The following is a 24,467-nucleotide window of genomic DNA, read 5'->3' as shown; positions in this document are numbered from 1 at the left end:
AGAGGGCGGAGGAGTCTCAGGCTGGCGTTTCATACGGTAGGCAATAAGTAACACCTTTCGGATCAATAATTCAAAATTATCCAGTTTAGAATTTAACAACTCGTAAAGCAAGCGACCGATAAAACTAGCTTGAGGAAACTCAAGGCGAGATGAAAGACCCATTTCCCAAGCATTTCACACTAAAGAAGCCGAGCACCAGTCAGGGGAAAGCTTGTACCCGTTGTTTGGTTTGGTTTGGTTTATGAGGGTTTAGCGTCCCAAAGCGACTCAGGCTATGAGAAACGCCGTAGTGAAGGGCTCCGGAAATTTCGACCACCTGGGGTTCTTTAACGTGCACTGACATCGCACAGCACACGGGCCTCTAGAATTTCGCCTCCATCGAAATTCGACAGCCGCGGCGGGGATCGAACCCGCGTCTTTCGGGCCAGCAGCCGAGCACCATAACCACTCAGCCACCGCGGCGGCTCAAGGTATTCTTTTAGTATTCCACAGATCCTTTTCAGCAGAGGATTCACAATACCGGAGAGGGGGGGGGGGAGGTATTTTCGGCTCTTTAGCCTCATCCATACTCTCAAAAAACCCTCTTTCATTATGTGGGCGCAACTTTTATAGAGCCCGGGGCACGCATCTCTTCTTCACCTTCTTTCCCAGCTTCACCGTTCTTAAGCAGCTTGGAATGAAGGGACCCACGCACAAAATACATTTCCTTTCCTGATGCCATATATCCAACAGACAACATCGTCGCCATTATCATGAGCCTGAGCCGCCGCGGTGGCTGTTTCAACATTTCTACAGAAGAAAAGCTGCCTTCGGTAACACGACACATCCGGCATACATCGAAAGCGCGCCAGAAAACTCAATTACGCTACAAGCGAATAGTCGCCGCCGAAGACTCTACGTGAACGCGCCCGCGCACCGAATAACAGCGGGAGAGCACGTGCATACCTCCCCGATGTACTCACTCTCATCCTTTCTCTCTCTCTCTCTCTCTCTCTCTCTCTCTCTCTCTCTTGCGTCGCAGTCAGTTCCCACGTGTCTCTCTGTCTAGACTGCGGTAGCAGCTCGGCTGAGGGACTCGGCTACCTCGGCCGTCTCGTCAGTGCGTGAAGGGAAGCGACTTCCTCGGCGGAAGGGGAAAAGATTGAAGGCACACACCGGGTGCTATCTTCGCGTGTCGTGGGCGGGCAGCGACATCGGTCCCCGCGCCGATCAATACCTCCTTCCCGCGCATGCATCCCGGACGGAGACTGCGAAGAAGCAGCCTCCCCCGCCGAACGATGCGAGCAGCGAAAAAGACACTTAGCAGCACGCCGCCGTCCCTGCCACTACCCCTGCTTCGCCTGGAAGCGCGCGAACACTGGCAGCTGCTTAATGCGCAACACGGGCGCTAATGAGACAAACAGCCCCAGTGACCGCTCATGCAGGGAACAGGGAGGGCGTTTGTAGCTGGTCGCCTGGTGCCGCTGAATCGGTGCATTTCATTGAGATAACTGCGGGATAGTGTCTAAGCCAGGATGGATGGCCAGGTGACTGCGAAAGAGGCCGCCACGAGCGCCTCAGGCTATGTGGGACTCCGTAGTGGAGGGCTCCGGAAATTTCTACCCACTGCGGTTATTTAACGTGCACTGACATCGCACAGTACACGGGCCTCTAGAATATCGAAATTCGACCGCCGTGGCCGGGATCGAACCCGCGTCTTTCGGGTCAGCATTTTACAATCACGTGACATAGTGCTTTAAAGATGCATGTAAATTATGAGACACGTTGAAACCTCTCGGCGCAGCGTAGTTGGAATGCACTCAGTTTGTACCCACGACGAATATCTGTATGCCGTGGGCAGAGATGACCGCATCGAGAATGGGACCTTCCTTTATTGTTCTCTTCCAGTCATCTTCCTCTCCCTCTATGCTCTTAAACGGGAGTCTACTGAAACTCTACCGAATGGTTTGCTACCATTACTGATTTTCCGATCCCACTACTATATACTCTTTCCGCGTCTTCGACCTCCCTATGCCGTTTATGTCTTTGGTTTTCCTACCTCGAAATTATCCAAGCATATTTTAGTAAATTATAGGCAAAAATACGGCATTTTCATACCTGTCTGAGGAATACACAAAGAATTGCGCCCTGCTACTCTACCCTACTAAAGCCTTCGTTCAGAAAAGTCTGAAAGAAACATTATACATAGAACCCATGGCAATTTTTGAAAACAAACATGAATTCCTGCAGTGAAAGGGCAATGCCCATATCGCATGCGTGCCGTATGACGCACTGACGCATCCCCCTGGTCGTCAGAAAGTAAGTTCTTCCCTCATTCGTTTAAGCGGTAGGCTACATGTTCGAGTTGGCAAAGAAACATTGACGCGGCACAACGCGCAAATGGGTCGGAAACAAACAAGGCGAGTACGGTGTTTTTGGCATGGGCAGATTTCATTTGGGTAGACCGATAACGGGGCCAATTCGCTGAGCTAAGCGCAAATTAACGCAAATCATATAAATAATTAACACTATATGCTACAACCTTTTAGACGATGTCCATTCTATACCAAGGCTAATCTAAAGTTTTTCTTCCTCAAATTTTAGTTTTCGCCCGATCGCACTGAGGACATTTTTTTTTTCATTACTCTGTCACTCACAAATGGAGGGGCCTCAACCATTTTCCCGCAGCCGTACTTTGAACTTTACACTACGCAGTTTTTCTAAAATGTTTATTCAGACCGCCTATCGCCGTCTGAACTTCGTGCATTGTTTTGTTTTCTGACATCTTCTGCAGGTTTGTCACGGTGCCCTAGTTACGCGCATAATCCTGGTGCAGTTTTATTGTGTATTTCTTGCTGTCATCATTTTAGGAGGCTATGTTGTTTTCCCTCTTGCTACTTTTGCATTTAAATCTACGACCTGATGGGTGTTAACAACCTTTTCTTTTTCTGAAGCTACTATGCCCATTACAGCGTAGTTCGGCTACTTTTGTTGCGTTCACGCTTTTTATTTTTTGCCCACTCCTCTCTGAACCGCAAAACCGTAATGTCTCAGTAGTTAAATTTACTATTTACACATTTGAAGCTCCACGGCGTTTAAGAGTGTGAAATAAGTAAATGAACACGAATCAACCGGGCTAAAATGCGTTCTCCTGGACGGCAGATTATGTCGGTTAATGAACTGGGCTCCAAAGTGCAGAAGACGATCACCATTTTCTATCTCCACTGACGTCACTCATCGCAAGCATCTTCGCCTCGATAGCCTTACCCGATCAAAATGGTCAATGAACCTGCCGCCTGTTACTTGCAAACTACAATTTTCTTTTAGTACTTGGCAATACAAGACGGCAACGGAAATAAAGGAAGCGGAGCTAGAAGTCTTGCTTATGAACACGGCTAAGCCTGAGTCCAAAGTGCAAGAATCGTTTCCATGGGGTATAAAGCCGGCTTTCCGGTCGCTTGATTCGCCCCCGTCAGGAGCTGGCTTGTCTCCCTTAAATTCAATATTGGTCCTGCGTTTGTTCTGCAACAACTCTGCCTTTAGCGGGACGATGAAGACAAACGACTCATTATTAGGCACTCCGATGAATCGGAAAGATAACCATTAAAGGCTGGAACAATCCGTCATCCGAGCGCGTCTCACGATGCCCGACCCTCCGCTCGCAAATTATGAAAATATATTGGTTGCCGTCTTCTAGAATCGTCCGCTTGCCCTGCGGGACATCCCCAGCTTCCCAGACGACGCCTAACCCCGCCGACGGAGCGAAAAACAATGTATCAAGGATGAAGTTCTCCGCAAGAAAAAAAAAATTCGGGAAAAAAGTACACACGTTAAGGTCCGCTTGCAGCGGGGATTGAGATAGCAACACAGCCGACAAGCGAATACGGGACCCGGCGAAGAAAACGCTGCTTTCGTCCAGCCCATTGAGCAGTGGCACTATTCTGGGTAGCGGGGGGTTGGCACCCATACGTATTGTGGTCTTGTTCCTCTTACGCCCCTCCCACCCCCAACCCCCCACCGTCCAATCCCCTTCACCCTCAAGACAACCTCTAGCCCCACCGTGAATCGTCTCTTCCCTAGTTTTTTTTCTTCTTTTACTCCCCCAAACACTCGCGCGGTTTCCCCGATTGTTCCTATAGCTTGTTCCAATTCGTCCTGAAGGGAAAAGAACGGCGCGGCGTGCTTGTCTTTTCTGTACTTTTTTTTCTCCTTACTTTTCTCGACTGTTGTGAGCCAGGTCCAGCCGTCTGGGGAGGAGGGGCAAGGGAATAGGGAAAAAGCTTCCATGCTTCTGTCTTTGGGGAAAACGGTGTAGAGGAGAGAAGACGGGTGTGGAGGGGGGAAGACCGCGCCACTGTTTCGGTATCTTCCTCGCGCGCGCGGGTAACGTCTATCAAGACATGGCGGGCGAACGTCACGCAATGAGACAGAGAAAACTGCCGCATCGATTTAGCCGTACTCGGCTGCGTTCGTCCTTAGCGATGATCACCCACGGTTGCCCCGTTTGCCTCTAGCTCGCCAGAAAACGGAAAGCTCGGAGCGAAATCGACAACGTCGAGGGGGTTTGGAGAGAAAAAACAAAAGCTTCTATGATGTCCTGTACACACATGTGCTTGTATTTCTAGTCAGTACGGTATATGTTGTCGTTAAGCAGGCCTCTTTTTGTCGTTGAATGGCGGTTTACGGTAGCAGCGCGACTGCAGCTTAGTGGCAAACTAACGAGCACTATGATATGCCTTTGTTTGAGCGACGGCAGTCCTGGCCAATTTCGAAATACGCCAACTCATGCGATACGCTTACCTGGATGCGTGTGGAGCTTGAATATGGCGTGCGCCTGGATAGCGTGCACTGATGCACTGCCGCAAATCATTCTTTATTATAGCATGACAGAAGTAACGAGCTTTGTGTCCGGCTACGTGACTACCGCATATGAACTGTGTAAGCGGCTTACGTAAGAACATGTGCATGAAAATACGGTGGACCAAAAATAGGTTGAACTGCGATTCGCCCTTCATTGAGACGGCCCTCCCCAAGATACTGCAACAGATGAAATTAGCGAGGAAAAAAATCATTCGGAGAGCATAAATGGCATTATCTGAATTTTTTGTAACCTGTCGTTCCTCTGTATTCTCAAATTTCACTCTGTGCGTCAGAGTACTCCTTCGTAGAAATGCAAAAGAACAAAAGTGTTAGGTTTTGAAGAATCTAGATGACATCTCGCTTAACAAGCTGTTCCCCTTTGTCGACTGTTCGAAGCTTTTTTGTTTTGTTTTTTAACTCCAGCCTGCCTTGTGAACGAAAAGAAAGTAACAGCAATCCAAATGTCTTTAACGCTGCTCTTAACTAACACACCTTCAACCGCTTCCATTAGCGAAATCCAGTAAAGGTATCACGAATTGACTAGCTTAAGCGTGCCGCCCTTGGAGAGGCGCGGTCGCTGAAAGCCATCCTAGCTCATCGACTACAAAGAAGGCGATACTCCAATGCTTCACTCAAGCAGCGCTTCCCTCTCCGTTGCTTGTCGCAGCGAACCGCTCCATCCTCCCCACGTCCACTCGCACGCCTCCCTCTCCTCGACGCTTTCTTTCTATAGACATCTCGAAAGCAGGTACAATCTCCCGCACACATACCAGCCGCGGCATCCATTGCTGGCCGCACTTCACTTGCGCCTTTCCTCGAAGTTTCTAAATTAGATTCCGGGACGATCTTCTTGCTCCGGCGGAGAGCCGGGTCTCAGTGCCGAAATCCTATCGCGCATTTCCATTTGAATTGAACGAGACAGGAGTACTCTCCTATTTTCTTCGCCTGCCCGTACACAGCGCGCGACACAGCGTGGCAAGAGTGACAAAAAGAGTGGAAAGAGAAAGCAGAGAGAGAGAGAGAGAGAGTGGCGCCAAAGGCATCCCGTTTCGCCGTGCGCGTGTATGTTTCTTTTCTGGTTCAAGAGCGCGGCCTCGCCGATTGCTCACCATACTGTCCAAAGGCTTGGGTGCCTTCTACTATAGCCGCGCCCTACTGCCCTATGCATGCTCTGCAGACTGCGCGATGCTCTCTGAGCGGTGATCACCCTCTCTGTCGCGCGCCTCACTACCTCGCGCCATTTTTCTTTGCTGCGTCGCACCTTCCTCTCCTCTATCACCATTTTCTTATTCTTTCGTCAGTAACTTCGCTCTCGTCTTGACTCGAGGGGCACACTCGAAGAAGGACTCTCGCCTCCGCAGTATCTTCTTGGGTGGGCAAGACTCTTTTGCGCGTTTTGTCTCGTCCTGGGGTTGTTGATAAAGAACGCGGTTGGCAGGCTTTTCTCCTTTAGTTTCACCGTTATATGGGCGTAAAACTGACAGCGGCCAAAGAAAGGCAAAAAACATAAGAAGGGAATGTCGCCGCGAGCTACAATTCTTTAAATTTAGTTTTGAAGGTAAGTTATTCTTCAAAGGCAGCAGAAAAGCGTGAACATTGTTTGTATTGTCGTCCAATTGGCAATGGGCGCAGTTTTTTTTTTAAATTAAGGATGCAAATTTAGGACAACCGACAAATACAGCACTCAGGCCTGCTCAGACGGGCATACATTTGGGCATGAACGTTTGTCTGACGATTAAAGCTACCATGAAATTAAAGCTATGATCATCACACGCACAAAACCACATCGCTCGTCGTCTGCTGAGCAAATCTTCCTGAACGTTTTTGAAAATAGGACGCATAGCAGATTCCATGTTTTACACCATTCATCGCTATTTTTTTATCTGAGTGTTTTCGCTTAGCTTTTACTAAGAAAAAAACCGGCCTTGATGTCTAAATCTGATACTCTCTTTATATAAACGCCTCTCTGCTTGGCACGCCGAGTTGGCCTGGTACTGGATAACAGAGTTCTCGCGTAGACTGGCTTATGTATATTAAACGCACGGATTTGGCGGGACCTTAAGCTGTATGTATTGTGTTATAGAATGCAAAATAGCAGGAGGCGGCGGAGAATCATGTGCCCAGATGAAAATAGATATTTCAAGCCTATAAGGCGGCCGCAGCTGCAAGACAGGGTTAAGTAGAGTAATAAAAAAAAAAGCTTTCATCTCGCAGTGAGAGTAAGTTTACAATGGTGGTTAAAAGCCCTCAGATCAGAAGTCTCAAGACGAATGCCCTTTTTCGTGCAGTGAGAGCAACTGAATTTTTTTTTCCTTCTGAGCAATGCAATCTGTGACGGCCGCCGCGATGGCTCAGTGGTTATGGTGATCGGCTGCTGACTCGAAAGACGCGCAGTCGATCCCGGCCGCGGCGGTGGCATTTGTATGGAGGCGAAATTCTATAGGTCCGTGTACTGTGCGATGTCAGTGCACGCTAAAGAACCCCAGGTGGTCGAAATTATCCAAAGCCCTCCAGTACGGCGTTCATCATAGCCTGAGTCACTTTGGGATGTAAAACCCCACTCAGTCATTCAATCTGCGACGTTTGGTCTAGCGTTTGGGTGTTGCCCAAGTTATTCGGCTAACCTATCGCTGTCCAAGATATTGTTAGCAAGCATGCGGCCTGCATGGGTATGTGCACGTTACAAGAAAATATGAATCAGCAGCAAGATCTCTCAGCTGTGAACTATTTGTCCATTTGTTCCCTTGAATGCACTTCACCTGCTCGTAAAATGGCGCCCATTATATCTCGTGGCTTGTTTGTATGGTACTTTTATGGACTTTGATGAAGTCAGCGTCTTGAAACAGATATCTACTAATGATGCCATGACCAAGTTTTTTCTAATTTTTTCAGTGATGAATAAATTTCTGGGGCGCTTTAATCTTTGCAAAATATGCTTGTAGTGCACATGTTTCGATAGCGGGCTACTACCGTACCGCCCCTAGCGGGGTAGGCGCACGTCGAAACGTTGACTTTGACGTATATAACGCTGAGGGAAAATTCTAGGAAAAGTCACGAGGTGTGGAAATAAGCGCATATCAAGCGTTGCAGAACTGCATGTGAAACGATGCTCTGAATTCACCCTTGCGAAAAAGTCCATTTCGCTTGGCGCTGTTTTGCTTTTTGGCAATATTCGATTCCCGCTGGCCAGCCGTAACGTTGAGGACGCTAGCGGATTTCTGCAGACCTAGGTTTTGGTTTATGTGTTTATGGGGGATTTAACGTGCCAAAGCGACTCAGGCTATGAGGGACGTCGTAGTGAAGGGCTCCGGAAATTTCGACCACCTGGGGTTCTTTTACGTGCACTGACATCGCACAGCACACGGGCCTCTAGAATTTCGCCTCCATCGAAATTCGACCGCCGCGCCCGGGATCGAACCCGTGTCTTTCGGGCCGGTCTGCAGACCTAGGATTAAACCAGAAAGGCACTCAGTCATTCAACGCACTAGCTTTCACGCAATGTGATGAAATGGCGATTGCACGAAAACATGACGCAATACACGATCACCTCTTGGCTCTCCGAGAGAATAATATCACTTCGCGAGCAAGTTATACAAGAAGAAGGCTCTCGACATACAAGAAACAAAAAAAAAACAGCCTGAATGCTCTTGCTCCTGCACTCACCAGATCTCGCAACAACGCGGTATGTCATTACTCCCAGCCTGAAAACAAATGCCTTCCAGCATGAGGCATAGAAAATTTATGTGCCGGTATCAGCGAAACGCGTACATTGCCGAAGCCTCAGCTCCGCAACCCTGGTGAAATGTTTTCCTCCTTAGCGCTGCCTTTTTCTTTCTTTTTTCTTCCGCTTGTTCCTTTTTCTTCCCCGCAGCGTCCACGTGTACCGCGTTCACTTTCGCCTCTGCTGTACTCTTCTTTCATCTTTCCTTCTTCCTTTCCGGCAAAGCTTTGCTCTTACGGAGACATGCGTTAAGCAAAGCAGAGCATTAACTTACCTCAGCGACTTCGCTTCCACACAACGGCTTCCGCCCGCTTTTCAAGAAGGCACGCGCTCACGCAAGGGGGCGCGTAAAGCGGGGAGGAGGAGAGATCGAGTTAAGCCTGCAGCAGGGAAAGGAGGAACAGGTGTGCACGCGGTGCCATAGAAATGAGCCAAGAGAAGGAAAAGACTGCCGACACGCAAGAAACCTATAAAGACGCGCCAACCGTGCAAAGCGAGCGACGCATTAAAAGCGCTCTCTCGCGCAGACTAAGAAACGGAGAATTTTTTTCCTTATACCCTTCCCTCTTCTCTCTCTCTCATCTCACTATGCGCTCTTTATAACCACTTTCTCACCCTCTCCCTTTCTCTCTGTGTCTCCATACTCCGGCGGGACACCCACACAGAGACCATTTAGGCCAAGCGTGCACCCCAAAATTTTGCCCGCTCAAAAAACCCCTTCTCCAAGCTAACCACACCCTTGCTTTGATTTCTGGCTGGTCCCATTTTTCAGGCTTCGTGCGTTTTTTTTCTCGCTGTTTCTCTTTCAAGGTTTCATAATTCCGTGATTTTCTTCTTGCTTCGTTTCCTCGCCCTTCAGCGAGATTTCGAGAGAGAAAAAAAAAAAAAGTCGTCCTGTAGCGTTTCGTTTGCGTGGTGTCTGTCTCTTGGACGCTAAAAACGCTTCGCCAGCCCATCCTCTTCCTCCAACCGGAAAGAGAAGCAAGAGCGAGGAGGACGAAGGCACACACAAAACAAATAAGGAATAAAAGAAATGACAAAAAGCACCGAACAGGAGCTTTCGCCGTTTGCTGGTCCGTGTTCGCACGGGCGTATGCATAACGGAACCACAGACACCATAAATCAAATCCCCGCGATGCACCGAGCCCCTACTGCTCTCTTTCTCTCTTCCTTCTTTCTCTCTTTTTTTCTTTTCGGGCTCACGCTCCCTTATTCCCGACGCGCGCACATTCTTCTCCCTATTACCCTCGCATTTCCCTGCGTATACCTTGTTCCCCCACCTCGGTGAGATTCAAATTTCCGCGTTGTTTGAGCGAGAGCGCACGAAAGCGTGGGAGGGAGCCAGAAGTCGGTGGCTCGTTTGCGGGAGACCGCGTGCGACGCGTACAGTACGCGCGTGTGTTCCGCACACGGGGGTGGAGTTCTCGACGCGGGGTCCGACGACGACAACTACAGCGATGGTACACGCGTGCCGCTGCCCGCCGCCTCCTCCCCCCCCCCCCCCCCCCCCACTCCTCGACTACAAAACGGCGCTCGTTAGCTCAATTAACGCGCGCGTGACACCCGACGCGTGTTTATTCGCGTGGCTTGTCGCAACGTGACTTGGCCGCGGCCTACGACGACGCGATGCGCGGCTGACTCATCTCTGGCTGCGGAGGGAGGGGACCGTCCACTTTCAACGGAACGAGTGGAAGGGAAGCGGGGGAGGGGTTAACTTAAACTGTCCCGCCTGAGGAAATGGGGTTCGAGACAGCGAGCCCGCTCACGCGTGCTTCATTATCTGAAGTGCCGGCGAGGTTTTTTTTTTTTCTAAACAAGCGAGGAAAAAAATACCTTTAAGAGCCTCCTCTTCGGAACAAAGTTATGCGCGGTTTATGCACCGAGAGAGGAACGCGGTTGGGTCTCCCGCCAGTCAAGCGCTGCAAGTTAAGTAGGCGACGTGTTTAGTGTCACGAGGAGCTCGACGCCGAAGCCCTCCGAGCTCTTCTAATGTTACGGCGGCGTCATCTGTGTAATACTTAAGTTTCGGCCCTACTGTAGGACGGCCTTTTCCGCAGTGGAGCTTCATTAACGTTTTCCGGTGACCCGTCTAACGAGTGGTCCTGGCTTTTAGGAAGCGAGGTTTGGAGTACCGTACCTGAACATTTATGACTCGAACGCAATCTACGCGTACGTCCACTAACGACGTGTACACCGTGACTCGTTTAAGACAGTACGGTACCCTGCCTTAAGTGTCAGGCGCAGAAGTTGGGCAGAAATGCTGCATTCATTTGCATAAATATGAAATCAGCGAATGATAAATCAGTAAAGCACTGCCCAGGTTGCTCAATGTGAAACTGAACAGCCAGTTCCCGCACAACAATGAATTCTGTTGTTACTTCTGCATTGACGATGAAAATATCTTATCGACGTTATTCAAACAGAGGAAAGCTATTTAGAACCATGAATGTTGTCGGTCTTTCACTCATGCTTACGGAGTAATGAATCGCTGATAGCGGATAATGTGATTCCTGTCATACCAGAGCTATGCCTGCACCTCTACTTTCATAAGCCAGTACGCGCAGTCTTCGAACATGGACCTCGAAAATTTCGCGCCCTCATCGGAAACGTATCATCTAAGAAAAAGCAAGAGTTCAAAAACAAAGTCAGTCGCAACGTTTCAACAGGACCTTTCACTTTCTCCTTTATCCCTTTCGTTATCGCATGGTTCCGGTGCCTACCGAGATAAGTGAGACAGTTACTGCGTCATTTCCTTTCCTCAAAAAAACAATTTTCATTTTCATTTTACCATGTACATACCCACAGAAACGGGATGGATTTTTGCTCCGTCCAAGTGCTCTCGCTCGTAATGTAAACATGTCATATGAGAGACGTTCATGCCAGTGAGGAAGCCTTATAGACGCTTGAAATGAGCCCATTAGCTACTTCCGCTCGTACAAGGAAGTGAGTGGCATGGCAGTAGTAGTCTATCGCGCTACGCTCGTTAATCCCCGTTCACTCGGTCATCAATGAAAGCTAGCCGCTCCGAGCCGACGGACAGTTCACCTGCACAATCACGAGAAGGTAGAGTTCCATACGCGGCCAAAAAATAAAAAAAGAGGGAGCGAGAAACAAGACGGAGAACCCGTACATCGCCTCTGCACCGGTTCCCCTTCAGTCGCCGCTCCCACCTCCCGCAGATAAATGACCCGTCGACTCCGCACCCAATCCCGCAAGGGGAGAGAACCTGCCAAAAACAAACCTCCCTTTCGATAAAAACCCCGCAAGTTCCGATGCCGCCTGCCCTGGAGAAGCGAGGTGGCGGGGGTAAGGGAGTTGGGGAAAAGAAGGGGAGGAATTGCAAGCAGCGCCGGGGGAACTGCGGAACCTCGGCAAAGGCAGGGTAGTGAGGCGGAAGGGGGGAAGAAGGGTGCGAAAGGACAAACTGCGGCAGTGGGGAAAAGGAAAATTCGACGGGTACAAAAAGGAAGAGAAGGCGGGGCTAAATAAGCGAAGATATGTAGGGAAAAAAGGGAAAATACGGGGAAAAGGGGGACAGGCAGCACAAAGAAAATTCCCCAGCGCGGAGCGGTGCAAGAGGGGCGTTATGGATGTCTAGCGGAGTTGGCACCGCGTGAACCGTGGCCCGCTCCACGGAAGGGCGTCCGACGCCGCTCTTGCCACCGCTTCCCGGTTTGTGTGTTTGATCGGCATGCCGCCCCGCACTGCCTCTAGTCCGCGGCCCCAGGAAGGGCAACGGCGTCTGTGGACGTGGCAGGAAGATGCCGCAGCGGTCTTCGAGGTGGCGGAGGGAAGGACGCCACGTCTTCTCTTCGCGGTCGCGCTTCTCGCAGAAAGCATCGCGGCGGACAGCGGAAGCGGAAATGACGAAAGGAGGAGTTGCGGCAGCACAGAAGAAGAAGCAGCAGCCGCAGAAGCCGGAGCTGCTGAATTATTGCCGCACTTTGAAGCTGCGGTCTTAGATCAAGAACCGGCCCCGGAGGCGAACTGCGTCGAGGCGAATAGAGTGGCGCTGATGTGGAGGGGGGGTTGCCGAGGAAGCTTGTCTTTTCCACGCACTTGGGTGCCTGCGAGAGTCGCCCGCTGGCACCGCATCTTGACACCCAGTGTTTTGTTCGAGAAGAGCGCGCGCTTGCTGCCCCAGCGTCACCGATTCCACGCTGCCAAGCTCATCCCCCCTCCCCAACCCCTCCACTCTCTTCCTCTCCACCCCTCCTGTCCAACCCCTCACCCCAGGCCTAGATCAAAGACGTTCCCGATTCCCCCATCGGCTGAAAGGGATGACTTGTCATTTTTGCGACGTGTGATTGCCTGTCCCCGGAAATGAAGGGGAAGGAAGGTAAAGCTCCTGCATCCTCCACGGAGGTGTCGATTTCTTTTTAATAATTTGTTTTATTATCTATCCCTCTTTCTTCCGCTTTCTTTTTCTCCTGAGACCGACCAGCATATAGCCTCTTGCTTTATATTCCTCTCCTCGAAACCGGCGCTCAAGAGCCCTCTATTCGGAAGTATGCAGAGTTATAAGTTATGTGAGGGAAAGGAAAAAGCTGGCATTTGTTGCTGGTCATCGAGCTCATTTGCTCGTTTTTAGTGCATTCAGTGATCACTGAGTGCGGACGGGCAAAAAAGCAGCTCTTGCTGTCCATGGTCGTAGAGCACCTCAACGTCCTACTGAAATGTTGCAGAATGGTGCTGTTAGGAAGTCACGCTTCCCTCTGGGATATTTAATAGAAACGATATTTGAATATATTAAAATTCACGACGAAACACATCACAAATTGCGTCATTCCCTTTTTTGTTACAGGAACGTCCGCCTCGCTGAAGGACTCAAGGAGAAAAAGCGTTGTCCTGGTAAGTCTTGATTTCATCAATGGTGAAGCCAAAGTGAAATCGCACTAGGGCTTGACATGTGAAGACATTAAGTGATAGTAACAACGACCGTGCTTTTAAAGCACCCCAACGACATTCGCTTCGTTAACTCGAAAATTAGAACCTGATCAAGCTCACTGTACTGTGATTTTCTTTACTATCGAACACGAATTGTCCTTGCCATCGTTTATAATACTCGGCCGGGACTGCAGTGTCGCTAACCTGGCTTACCGCAAAAGCCAAGCATGCACTTTACAATGTACAAAATCCACACAATACATCACGATACTCGCAGCACGCAAGCCTCACAGGAAACAAAAAAACATTTCACTAAATGCACGCCGCCATATCGACAGTCTCTGACTGCCACTTGTTTTCCAGCAATGAACACTGTATGCTGGAGCGATACCAAACGCATTTTATCAGTCGCGGGCGCAAGCTTTGACTTTGACTATTAGCCTGTTTTGGTATTGATGCCGTAACAGGCTCAATTTGTTTTCATAGGTAAGGAATGATCACGTGCGTCGAAAATCGGCACCGGGAAGGCTGGACTTTGGCTGCACGTGCCGGCATTGGTATAGAGTCACATAGTTGCTGAGCACTTGCAAATAAATAACTGGGTGTAGCGAAGGGCATTTTCGTTCATTCAAACATAACCATCTACTGCGCTCAAAAGTGTCTAAGGCAGGCCAGTTGCCCTCAACCTTTTTATTCGCCTTGAATATAATTTAGTCTTTTGTTGGGTATGGGCATTACTGTGCTTTATTAACCTTATTCTCCAAGAATTTCAAAACTTTACACGTCTAGTGCCTTCATTATTGCGTTATTTCCTATGTAAACAACCTTGGCCCTAGGAATAGTCTCACTAAGAACAAAACAACTACAAACATTTCGTAATATTCCGTTACGAGCGCCTGTCACAACATTTTTACAGGAACTAACTCAACATACTGTTGATAAAAAAGACAGCAAAAGCTTTTATGCGAATTAACGTGTAATGAAAAGTGCATATTGTTTTAGAACATCAGCTAACTTCGCGCCATGGTTGCTCAAGTCGTTTCCGAAACAAATATTTTCCGCCTTCGGCAGATGTGTGGTTTTATACACATAAATTGCTTCGCTGCAATAAAATTTCTTTCAGTTGCTAGTCAGCGCTTGTGTTTGTGTCTCTTCCTTATTGTCCCGTCTGTCGCGCTGTTATTTATGTGTCATGAACCAATTGGCCTGGCTAATTGCACTCTTGGATGTGTCTTTATGTAATTGTTCAGAGTGCCAAGCTTTTTCGCCTGGACTTCGAAAATACAACGTATCGAAACTTAATCGAGGCCTTCACAGCAATTGTAACTCTCAAAACGTGCGCTTTATCTCCCAGCTAAGGCAAAAAAAAAAAGATTGCTTGCGGCAGCAGCCGTAGCGCTCTACATGTTGAGCTTACTTTTTTTTTAGCATGGCGTCCACTGTTCTATAATGTGTTTCTATTGCCAAATTTCACGAAACTCGTTATACGCATGGTCTGGCGCCGTTATTACCTCTTATTAGGCTATTATTAGAACGACCGGCTGCGCAAGGCGATCTGAAAACGCGCCGAACCAATTTGCGAACCGGCCATTGCTCCCATTTTTTTTTGTCTGTTTTAGTCATTTACTGCCTTCCCGTTTAGTAGCCGAGGTGAAAGCTTCCGCCTTCGTTGAGGAGTACGTACGACTGGCTGCGCTTGAAACGTGCTCTGTCGGCCGCACAAAGGCTTGAATACGTCCTCGGCGTTAGAGCATATTTTTTCACTGAAAAAGGTCGCACCAGCAGTGACTATGTTAAAGAGTGCGCCGTCTCGGGAGCCCCTCTGATGGAACAAATTGAGAAAGAAATGATCGCTTATGATTTGTTGTTATTATTGTTATTACTTATTGTTATTATTATTGTTAATACTTTTAGCGTAACGACTATTAAACGCTTGTAATATTTTAGTAATCTGATATACGTGTGCATAGGAGTATTGTGCTGCATTGGAACTTACAATAAGCCAGAAAACTCAAGGAGTCTGCGCCAAATAGTTTTTTCAGTTGAACTCAAAGGAACCCCTCGTTATGAGCATATCGTTCCACTCCTATTACAGCAATGATCAGTCCCTTGCCGCAAATGAGCTGTGGGCATGGAAGCATTCAGCCTTATCCACGAGATCGTTGCCATCGATTACCGTGCCATCACAAAAATTCGAAACCCCCCATATCGTAATCTTGTCTACTATTAAAATATTCAAGAATGGTACTCACTTCCAGATTACAATATAAACTGTTTATTGTTTGAGGTGCAGCCGATGCATAGCTTATTTTTCGACACGTGCACCGTTTCCGGTTTGCGAAGCTGTCGTAGCGCTGCGTTGAGATTTCTGTAACACGTCAAATGAATTTTTCGACCAAGGATTAGAGCGGTCTCAACCACAGCATCTTTGTTGAAACGCTGTCCTGCCGAGACAGTTCAGGTGAAGAAGAGCTGAAAATAATTTTGCGCGAGTTCAATCACATCACCTTTAGGTGCATGCGTTGTCGAAGGTACTTGGAATGTGATTTGTTAGGCATGCAATAGCAGCAAAAGTAGGGATTAACTTTTGTTCTCTTTCTGCCGCTTTGTTTGTTTCTTTGTTTTTATCCTAGTGAACTTCAGAAGGCGCGATCTAAAGACAGGACGACACCGGAACGAATGATTGAATACCCCGTCGAGCACATCTGAAACCACCACTTCTAGCAGAACTTGTTCCGTCGCGGTTAAAGCATTCGGCTAACGCGTTTCCGATAACCGCACCTTCGAAAAACAAGATTTCCACGAATACAAAATCGATGGTACAAACTCCTCGCCACCCAAAGAAAAAGAAATAATAGAATAAGGTGGCATTCCTTTTAAAAACTGCGCCCTGCTTACACTGTAAAATTTTCACTCAGACGCAAAAACGAAGCCGCCAAACTTGTGTTAACGAGATTTTTCAAACATACCACAAGGCGAAATTGCGAAGGTTGTCAAGTTAAGCAGAAAAATTCTGACACCTTGGCAGCCAGAGAAAAAAAGAAAGATTAAAATTTTTGTAGCTCCAGAATTAGGCGCAATGAAAGATGTATTAAATGCCGCCATTTTTTTTGCGCTGGATTCTCGCAGTAGGAGTACCGAACACAACTACGATTTCGTTAGTCTGTAAATTTCAGTATTTCGTTGAACTGCATGCAATGTGATTACCTTTGACATAAAGAGAGGCCCTAATCTGCGTCTTCTGTTCTATCTCGAATGACATTGCAAGGCCGGACCATGTTCCTTCGCACGGCCAATCACTTAGGATGAATTGATTAATTGGACCTCTTTGACGAGAGGGGAGGGCCCTTCCTTCCTACTTCAGTGCACGAATGGCTCCCATAGACGAAATACAAACACAAAAAACCAAATCTTGTACTGAATCCCCGCATTGTTCTCTAATTACCGCTGTCCAAACGCGATGACGCTAATGGCAGTTTTTTTTTTTTGTTCTAACAGGACAATGTTCGATGATCGAGGCTCTGCTTTTGAGGCGATCTTAGTCATTTGCCGGTACCAATATCTCATCACCTTCTCATTACGTACCGACGTACCGACGCTTATGCTTGGCCTTGTATAATAATGTTTTTGTTACTTCGTTTCTTAGCCTGCTAAATATTTATGCAGGGAATACTTTCATCGCATATGCGTTCATTATAAGTGTCATTAGGGCACTCCTTGTGTGCTTCTATGGCGATCGGAGTAGAGGAGCATAGGATCATGGTTTTAACATGATCCTGGCTCTACATATTACAAATCAGATTATGCTCAGAGGAAGTAACATGCTGCGCACCAGATCATTAAGTCGTATAATCTAATGATTCACTGTTTAGCCGTCGCCCTTTTGTTTTCGCGAGTGCTTTGGTTCCTTCCGCGATTGAATGAATTATTGGGGTTCGTAAGCAGTGAAGCTCGTCGACAGCGTCAACGAAGTTTTAGAAAATACGATATAGCGAGCAGGAGTTATCAATATTCGTCCTTTTTGTGTTACAAATATCGCGAAGGTTCGAACAATGGGCTTCGATCCAAAGCATTTGGGCGGCAAAATTCATAAACCGAAAAAGTCAAGTTGCTCCAGGAAATCATGGTAAGGACGATTCGTAACCTTTGCAGGAAATGATAATCTTTATTTGAAGCGCATAATTTATTAATGTCCAGTGTATACTTACCAAGACTACGGATCAAAACTTGTCCTGGCTTTGCAGTTTGTGGTTCGTAAAAATTAAGATGAATTTTTTTTAATGGAAAGGAAATGGCGCAGTATCTGTCTCACATCTCGGTGAGCACGTTAACCGTGCCGCAAGGAAAGAGATAAAGGAAAAACTGAGAGAACAAAGGAAGAAAGAGGTGCCGTATTGGAGGGCTCCGGAATAATTTCGACCAACTAGAGATTTTTAACGTGCACTGACATCGCAGATCACACGGGCGCCTTTGCGTTTCGCCTCCATCGAAACGCGGCCGCCGCGGTCGGGTTCGAACCAGGGTACTCCGGATCAGTAGCCATACGCAGTATAGAAACCAGCGTGAACGATGCATCAGAAATGAACACAGCTAAACGATGAAGAGCGGATCTTTAATGCTTCGTATGTAGAAGAAAACTAGTTCGGGCAAGTATACATAGGCCGTGAGTTTGGATGTAATAACTGTATTGGACACATCTTTACGTAGGATTTTTGTTGAATTGGTTGTTAACCTAGATGTCTAGTCTGGTCGACATGTCCAGTCTGATAAAAAAAATTACAAACTAAAAAAAAGAAAAAGACATCCCCTACGCTCCTTAGTTTCAGTGACTGTTGGCTTCCGTCATGTATGTCATAACGAGCACCTCTTTCAATTCCCTTGTCTACTGAATATTTTATCGATGGGCCCGAATATGGCAGCTTTGATGCCATAGGTAGCATAAGAGGGTTCTCGCAAAACTTCCGCCCTCCCCATTCGACTAGGTTCCTACGTGGCACTCGTGGTAATACAGGACGTACTACATCCGCCGCTATGGACGAGGGTGGCGCTGGTGAACGCTCTCAAGGTTCGCTTACGCTACACATAAATGTCCCCAATAACATAAGATTGAACAGCCACCTCCGTAGTTCAGTTGGTAAAGCACCGGACGCGGAATTCGCAGGTCATGGGTTCGGATCCCACCGGCGGCATGTGGTTGTTTTTCTTCTGTTTTTATTAATCTCCCATTGCTAAAAACTACAAATGAAGAGAAAAAATACATCCCCTATGTTTCTTGGTTTCAGTGCCTGTTGGCTCCCGTCATGTATGTCATAACGAGCACCTCTTTCTATTCCCTTGCCCGCTGAGTAGTCTGATGACCCTTCGTTTCACCTTTCGCCACAGATCCATTATTATTTGTGTTCATTATCTGTGTAAAGAGAATAAATAAAGGGCAGATATAGCTCGTCACAAATGTATCGTTCAAACCGGTGCACTGACCTGTCTTGTCTAACGAGTTTCACCCGGAAACTCCCAGGTCAAAACACAGGTGAAATCCTTGTGCGAAACGACTTCCCGAACGCTCTGCTGTCAACCAGCGCGATTACGTCACTTGGTTCAATATTTTTTTTCTTTCCTCACGTCACTTGTTTATCTTTTGTGTAAAGGAAAAAATACTGACAGGGGGAAGACGTGTCATCTCCTGTCAAAGGCCCTCATCATTTGCCGGCTATACCACTTTCTACTACTACTCTTTCTTTGAGCGTCTGCCTCGTCGCCATCACAGCACCATTCCATAACCATTATCTTCTATTCACAGTGGCGGACAGCGTAAACAAGAAGTGCAAAAATAGGCAACGTGGGCGGAACTCACCAGCAAATGCAAAAAAAAAGAGAAAGTAATCGAGGAAATATCGCAAAATAGAGTGCAATGGCTCGCCGGATATTACACATATTTTTTCTGTCATTTCCTTTCGCTTAACACACTTATCTTCTACCGCTCTTTTATAGAATGAGCTTCGAGGTTCGAAAAATTTCTCTAACCATACAAGTAGCATAAATCTGTGTCTTCGTCGTCTTATCATTTGAGTGCCAAGTTTTTAGATAATAACGGCGTGAACTTCTGTCTAAGTTACGCTTATAAATATTTTATTGCGGCGGGCGGACACGCACTTAAGCGGCTATCGTAACGCTAAAAAAAATGAGTGGCTACTGCGAATGATCGACCCCCATCCAGCTTCATAAATAGCATTAGCGGACGCTGAAAACGTTTTTTGATGGGCACTTGAGTAGAGTCTCACGAAATATGAAAACGCAAAAACAGAATTAAGCGTAAAGCTTCGCACGGCTGCATAATGCGGCGACGTTTTTCACCCTAGACGGCATGTAGTGGTTCCAAATTTCGCGCCATTTCTCGCAGCAATGCTCTACCGGACGTCCTATTCTAATTAAGCTTTTCCGAACATTCAAACCAATGAGTTAGTCTTGAACGCTGAGCGTTTTACCAGGGTAGTCAGGTTAATATTCATTTTAACGCGATATCCTTTAATGGCTCATACTCGCGTCCACTCGTTACATTTTAGGTCACGTGACCTTGTGATGTCGCGTGATCTCTCTGCATGTTCGCACCAGCTGCTCTTCTTCTTCTCCTCTGTCGTGAAATGAATTGAAGCGTGGCAAATTCAAATCAGTGCAATGAGTCTCAAACGGCTTTCACCTTCCCGCAGTTAAGAGATGTCTAAGCGCCTCCAACGAACTTTTTCCCTCAGTTCTCCCCTTTACATCCTGACATAAGTTTACTCCAGTGCAAAATAGCATACATTCTTCTGGTTAAGCTCACTGCTTTTCCTTCACCTCTCTCTCTCTCTATCTTAGGTTGAGGACGATGAACCTGATACTCATGTCATGATCAGAATGAAACACTGCTTCTTGAAAAATCTTCTTTGGCATGTGACAGCTTAACACTTTAAAGCACCACTTTCATCCATGCAAATTGTTTCTGCGAAAGGAGACGCTTAAATATGCCCTAAAGTTCGGCCTAATTCGTCGGCCACAAAAGTGTCAGAAAAGCGCAAGTACCGTAATATCTCTTAAAACGAAAGATGTGTGTGTGTGTGCGTCTCAGGAAAATGAAAAGCAAGAAAGGTGGCATTACTACAATGTCCAAATGTCAACTTGCCAGGCATACTACCTCGCTTTGCGTACGATTCCTCAAAGTTTTCAAACGCGCTCCACGCCTTCTTTCCTCCCATTGAGCTCGCCTGCGAATAAATAAGAATCATGGACACTTCTAAGCCATGCTGCTGCGCCTGGATGGGGGAGGTGAGGGACGACAAAGAAATATTTTTTTCTGAGGCACTATCCCGAAATGTGCCTTCTTTTTCAAACACAAGTTTCCTGAAAAACGTGGGATGAAATATCGTTCCACCGGCGCTGCTTTTTATTTTTCCTTCATATTTGGCTTGCGCTCGTTCGTCATGCTTTCTCACGTGAATGGATTGCGTCGCATTTATTTTCGAGATCGCTTCAGAGCTTGAAGAGGCGTGTGCTAGTTTAGTTTGGTTATATCTGCTTGATTGAGCGGCACTTGTCCTTTCTTTACAAATTTATGATAATTCACTACGTTTTGTAGGTTAATTTATCTCCAAAGGCATTGAGATAAATAGTGCAATTCATTCGCACTCTCGATGAGGCTGTTGAGCTTTCGCACACAAGCCCCAGTAAGATTTCCTGTGTATTATGTGAAAGATACAAACTGTCAAGTTACAAAGCCTGTGCACGGTTCCGCTGTAACCTTGATGAGGCAATTTCTTTCACGTGTATCAAATAGCAATGCTTGCGGATGTTTTCAACTAACCTACACGCTTACTAATATCAAAAAGTGTCGAGACTAGCTCGTTTTACAATGAAGTACTTTATTTTATCTACATTTACAAACTGTCCCTTCCAAAATAATCGCTTTGCACAGCAATACAACGCTCCCAGCGATTCTGCCACGGTTGGGATGCGTCCTCGAAGCCTCCTATAACAAGCGCATCCGCCCTCGAAGATAGCGAAATGGAATGGTTGGGGTCATTGGAAACATATGTATAAAGGTGAAGGTTTCCCTTTAGTGCGCAGAACTATTTCGTTCTGTCATTTTACGCGAAAGCGTAAGAGCCCGTGTCGCAGAAAAGCCGGTGACGGCGTTGCCACCAGCGTCGGCGCGACGTTAAGATCCGGATCGGTTAAAATCCGGCTGGCTTTTACAAGAGGCTCTCATAGATGGCGCCAGCCACACCAGCGACGCACGTGTTGCGAGTAAGAGACGTTACCGCTGCGCCACGCAGGCACCTTCGTATAGCTTGGTTAAACCGGGCCTTTATGGGTATGCCGTGTAGTCCTTCACATAATGAATGCAAATGTGAGAGAGGAAATAGTGTCCGTGTGTGCGTGGGCAAGAGGAACCGCTGTCTCGTCATAGCCTTAAAGGCAGAGCTGAAGTGTCCCGAAACTTTTTCCACTCTTCCCGGTCATTCTGGTTCTGTATAAAAGTGGTATACCCTACGTAGCAAAATCAGTTAAAAGTATGCGCATCGTTTGTCTGCCGTTCTGCGCATGTTCTGTTTTTTTTTTATATCAGTAAAGTGCAATATCTCCACCATAAATCCTCATCTTTGGGAAGGGAACGAAGGCCGCAGGAGCTAAATTTGGTGAGTATGGTGGGTACGGTAGCGAGTTGAAGTTTCTGCCAATCAACTCATTTGTGAGGAGAGCTCTGTGACAGGTACAGTGTCTTCTTGGAACATCCAGTTTCTCGCACGCCACAGATCCGATCGCTTTCGCTGATTGTTCTCTCTGTGACGCCTCCAAATCTGGCAGTGAAGCTCACTATTGACGGTCTGGCCCACGAGGACAAATTCTTCATACACAATGCCGAAAATGTCGAAAAAGACAATGAGCATGCACTTGATCGAGCTGCGGATCTGCCTCGCCTTTTTCGATCGTGGAGATTGGGGGCTCTTCCACTGTGAAGACTGTCGCTTCGTCTCTGGATCGTGCCCGTGAACACAAGCTTCATCATCAGTAATGACCCTCGACTTGAGGGACGCGTCATCACCGGCGCGCTGACGGAGTTCTTGGCAGACTTCGACGCGGTTTTCCTACTGCTCTTGGGTCAGCAGCCGGGGGACGAACTTGGCAGCAACACGGCGCATGTTCAAATCGCGGGTAAGGATTCCCTGGACTGTTCCGTATAACATGTCGACAATGACAGCAATGTTGTGGATTGCTCTCCGACGATCCCTATGCAGAAGTTGCCGAATGGTTGCGACATTTTCAGAGGTTTAGCTTGGTGAAGGTCTTCCGACCTCTCGTCCTCTCCCAACGATGTTCTGCCACTCTTGAACAGCGCGTGCCGCTCAAAGCACCTTGCAGACTGATTGTAGCATCGTCGTAAACTTGCCGAATCATGCCAAATGAATGGAATATTTGGAGTTTCACTAAGAGTTTCACACTCGCTCTTTGTTCTAACATGCTGTTCATAATGAAATCGCAGACGTGATAACGCACGTAGTCAGAAGAGCAGAAGTTGTACAGGACGGCGTCTTTTGACGCACTGACTTGCGAAGGGAGGTGCTCGCTGTGAATCTCCGTGTTCCTTGTGCTTCCCTCTGTTGGCGTGATACAAAACTTGTCTCCAAGCTTTCTGATACTTCGTACAAACGACGCTATGCTGATTGGTTATCAGGAATTGAAAAGCGCGGTGACTGTCCCACTTCTCGGTGGGCCCCTCAACTGTGCCGTGAGGGAAGGAAGGAAGGTGGAAGTGAAAGAAGAAAGAGAGAAAGAGGTGAGGTAGTAATTTCCACTATATGCGCTTGTAAATGTGTAGTAACGCTTGCAAGCGTTTTAATCACTCAAACTAGTTTTTCCTTGGGGAAAATTTATAGATGGCGTTTCTTTCACTTGAAGATTAAGCCCAGAGCAATTAAATGAGGATGAAAAGAAAGGGAAGGAAGATTTAATTTTAAAAGCGCAAGCTCAGCTCGGCTCAAAACTTCAATCGCTAACGGGTTTTAGTATCACACTTCAACAGATTTGTGCTGCACAGTTTTAAATTACCTCTGTCGACAAAAGTCCCGGCGGCCATGGTCAAAATTTTGTCACCATTCCGCTCTATCCGAAACTAAAGCCAATCCATGCCAAGGCAAGCGCTCTATATATAGCGGCAGGGATAAGACTCAAGATTTACTAAGGCATGGCAGGGCGCATCATTGATATATCTTTTTCTACCTCCAGTGAAAGCAAGCGACTGCTGAAAGTGGACTGTAGTCGAATACAGGTGGATAATAAGGAGGCTGAAAAAAAGAAAAAACTTTTAGATACATCTGTGCCGGCGTACCCCTCTTGAGAAGAGTAACGCAAGCCCGAGTACTCAGAATGCGCACATATCTTTACAGTAACAAGAGCCAGATACGCTCTTCACTGACGAAACACTCAAGACTCACGGACGAGCGCTTCACTCCGCAGGCATGCTCTCAGCGTTATGAAGAGGGACCTGCTTTCCTCTTTTGGGATGCGTCAGATTTATTGTAACACTGGCAAGGTCTCTGGCATAGGTTTCCCAATTTCTAAGCTCACTCTTTGATGGTTTATAAAAAAGAGGTGGAATTTCAAATTCTTTCTTTCGCTGTCTGTTCACGATGCTAGTCACAGCGTTTTATTCAATGTTTTAATTAAAGTTCAGATAATACGTCATCTAGGACGAAACGTCAGCGCTCCAGCTGCGACATAGAAGTCATGTTGATGCGACGTATTACCTAGGTCCGCATAATATGTTTTCTTCACACCAGTGCCCAAACAAAAAAAAATCTGAGCTGCTCCGAGCAATCCGAAAAAGCGTTAAAATCTAAGAAAAAATCAGCGAGCCGGAGTCGCAAAGCATTTCGTATGTGTAGTCGGATACAAATTAAGTCTGCAGTGAAGCTCTGCCCACATTCAAAATTGTCGCATAGAATTCCTCCATGACAAATAAGTAGTCCGACATTAAAACTTTCCTTGT

General features: G+C 47.2%; 1 protein-coding gene across 1 annotated transcript in view; it reads left to right on the top strand.

Annotated features, from left to right (window-relative positions):
• Window positions 1-24,467, top strand: part of LOC144093772 (cell adhesion molecule DSCAML1-like) — a 238,465-nt gene that overhangs the window by 101,934 nt on the left and 112,064 nt on the right. Inside the window, exon 3 of the mRNA XM_077627473.1 lies at window positions 13,365-13,411. The gene's annotated coding sequence lies outside the window, so the exon portion shown is untranslated. The remainder of the gene's footprint in view (window positions 1-13,364; window positions 13,412-24,467) is intronic.

Source organism: Amblyomma americanum, chromosome 6 (assembly GCF_052857255.1).
Source record: "Amblyomma americanum isolate KBUSLIRL-KWMA chromosome 6, ASM5285725v1, whole genome shotgun sequence".
NCBI lineage: Eukaryota > Metazoa > Arthropoda > Arachnida > Ixodida > Ixodidae > Amblyomma > Amblyomma americanum.
Note: the sequence above shows the minus strand (reverse complement) of the source record. Positions and strands in the feature narration are given on the sequence as shown.